The 2,843-nt window shown below is 37.2% G+C and overlaps 1 long non-coding RNA gene across 1 annotated transcript; it reads right to left on the bottom strand.

Moving 5' to 3' along the window:
* Positions 1-425: 425 nt before the first annotated feature.
* LOC148877394 (uncharacterized) lies at positions 426-2,555 on the bottom strand. Its single transcript, XR_016105288.1, has 2 exons — positions 2,368-2,555; positions 426-1,203 (listed from the first exon to the last, which is right to left on the bottom strand). It is a non-coding gene; the product is annotated as an uncharacterized LOC148877394 (long non-coding RNA).
* Between the last annotated feature and the right edge of the window lie 288 nt (positions 2,556-2,843).

The following is a 2,843-nucleotide window of genomic DNA, read 5'->3' as shown; positions in this document are numbered from 1 at the left end:
TTGAAAAAGACAACAACCTGTTGACTCGAGCGATCGAACCGTCGATTCGTTCAACGGTTTTTTACCATTTTTTTATTTTTTTTTATTATTTTATTAGTTTTTTAATTTGTTTGTCAGAACGGGACACTCGTTTGAACTGGACAGTCAGATCATCGACTCGAAAATTGATGGTTAGAATGGTTCCATTTCCAAGTCATTTTTTAAAATGTTAATGTAGATCATTCATAAGTATATATGAAATATATGGAATCAAAACTACAGAATGCCATTGTGGGTGTGAACTGGTCCGATCCACACAATTTATCCACAATTCAGAACAACTGTAGTCTGTGGTGTAGTGTAGATTAGTCTTGCCATAGGATGTGGTGTAGATCAATCCACACCCACCAATTTCTTATCCATACTAAAAAGCACCCCCTTAGTATCATAGAAACAAGCTTATCTTTGGCTTAGAAGCTTCACATTAAGGAGCCAAAAGCTGATGGAGATTCACTTTAGCTGCAACATGAATGTCTCACCTGCATTTTGCAAAATAATAAAAGGGTAAAATACAAAAATCTCCCCTGACCTTTTGAGAAATGTGACAAAACCCCTCTTACCGGCGCAGATGAAAAATGTATACATTTACAAAATTATCACTGGGGCATCATTTAAAGATATCATAAAATACCATAGAGCAATCTCCCCATTTCCCTCGTTTCCGCTAACGAAGAAGCGCTGGCCATGGCCGTCAAACCATTCTCACTCTAGTGAGAGAGGGGATCCTTAGCTGAATTCGTTCATATTCATTTGAACATTGTTATGCCTGATCGTCTCATCAACGGCCTTCTCCTCGCTTTCCTACTCCACTCTCCCTAAACAATCTTCCTTCATCTTGGCATTCACGACTTTGGAAGAAAACTTCAATTCGTTGAATCAGATAGTTGAGCTTGTGATTCTCGAACTGAAAACTTACCTCAAGGTTACTATTTTTTACTCTTTTCACGTCACTCACCTGTTCTTAGACCAGTGGTTTCGTCGAATACAAGCTCTAAGCGTTCGATTCATAACCTTTGAAGATTGAAACCCATCTGGTAGTCTCACTACTGTTGCTGTGATCATCACTCTAGCTAGCTCTATTCCTCATTATCTTGCTGCTTTTGTCTCAACTACAATTGCGAAATGGATTCCGTCTCTCCTGCAAATTGATCCCTCGACATGTTCCTGCACATTAAATCAAAGGACGCCTCTGCGAAATTGACATGTGCGAGTGGGATTAATGGACGTTTCAAACGTCCTTCCATTCTATTTTTAACATATATCAAATAAGAGTTTCTGAGAAAGGGTTTCTTCTCCCTCTTTCATTCAAATCTTTCCTCAACGAAATATAGAAATATGAGAGAGAATATGGGCATTAGGTGGTGCCAAAAACTTCTCGTTCGCAATACAGAACCATTCAAGCTCTTTTTTTCCAACCATATATTTTTGATCAATAACTTCAACTTTCAATAATATTGAAAACATTCATAGGCAATACTCTATGATGTTTCAAAAAACAAACAACATCACATGCACTTCATAAAAAAAATCAAACAAGATTTAACAAATAGTAACACAAAATTGAAAAACAAAAAACAAGCAGGTAATTTGAAAACTTGAAAACCTCACAATCTTCTCTAGATTCATAAAGAAGAGGAAAATGGCGTATTAAGACAAAAGCCCTTTCTCAATATTTTCTCCAGGTAATTTGGAAAGGGGCATATGTCGTTACTTATTTGCATAATGAAATCAAGAGAAAAAGGGGCGTATTTCGTCTCAGCCATTCAGTTCTCCGTCAATGCTGTGCTCAAGCATGCGGTTTTTCGTCGGTTCGTCTTAGGTGTGCTAAGTTTGTTATGGAAAGCTTTGAACTAAAGAGGAAGAAGAAACCCTTATCCCCATCGGTTCCTCTCAGGTGTGCTTAGTTTGTTGGAAAAAGCTCTGAATGAAAAAGAAACAAGACAGAAACCCTTATCTCCTTTAATATGTAAAAAATAGGATAGGAAGACAGTTGAAAAAATTGATGCATCAGCTAATGTTCTCCATTTGTGTCAGTAATGGAAGGGGGAAGGGAAGGATTTTGTTGATTTTCTTAAAAGGTGAGAGAGGTATTTGTTATAATGAAACTATAGGAAAGGTTTTAATGATTGTCAGAAATTTTAGGAAGGTTTTTGTATTTTACTTATAATAAAAACCTGCTCAACTCCGTTCTTAGAGTGGTTCCGATTCACCGACTACATCAAAGAAGATAAAGAAAAAAACAAAATAATAGAAAAAAAAAAAACAAAAAAGAAATGAGAGAGAGGGAGAGTGAGAAACCTCGCACACAAGCGAGAGTGGAAAACTTACCTCATCGGGTGAGAGGAAAACCTCTCGCATGGCGAGAGGGAACCCACTAGTACTGAGCCAATCCATAACTGCTGGGTTAGTATCATCATGTGAGTTAATTCATGGTGGATAATTGTTTTATTATAATATTTAATATAGGGATACTTGTAGGCCTTAAATCGCGTCATGTGGCATCAGCTAGATCAAATCCTGGCTGTATATCACCAATTACCTCCAACCACTTCAAGGCAATGTCATTTAAAAAAAGGGGTGTTCATTTCAAGGTAAAGACACTGCATTTAGAATTCCAAAAGAATTATCCTTGTCTATTAAGGACTAAGCTTTAAGCCCTTGTCTCTAATCTGGTTCGACTGGTCTTTGGCATTTGGCTAATTTGATCATTAGAATCTCCACTCCTAGGATAACACTTGGGGCCTTTGACATGTATTCTTCTCTATTTACAAGTCAGACCCGTCAATCTTGAATACCAACAAAAT

This window comes from Nelumbo lutea, chromosome 1 (genome assembly GCF_056320005.1).
Source record: "Nelumbo lutea isolate HS-2025 chromosome 1, American lotus-T2T, whole genome shotgun sequence".
Lineage (NCBI taxonomy): Eukaryota > Viridiplantae > Streptophyta > Magnoliopsida > Proteales > Nelumbonaceae > Nelumbo > Nelumbo lutea.
Note: the sequence above shows the minus strand (reverse complement) of the source record. Positions and strands in the feature narration are given on the sequence as shown.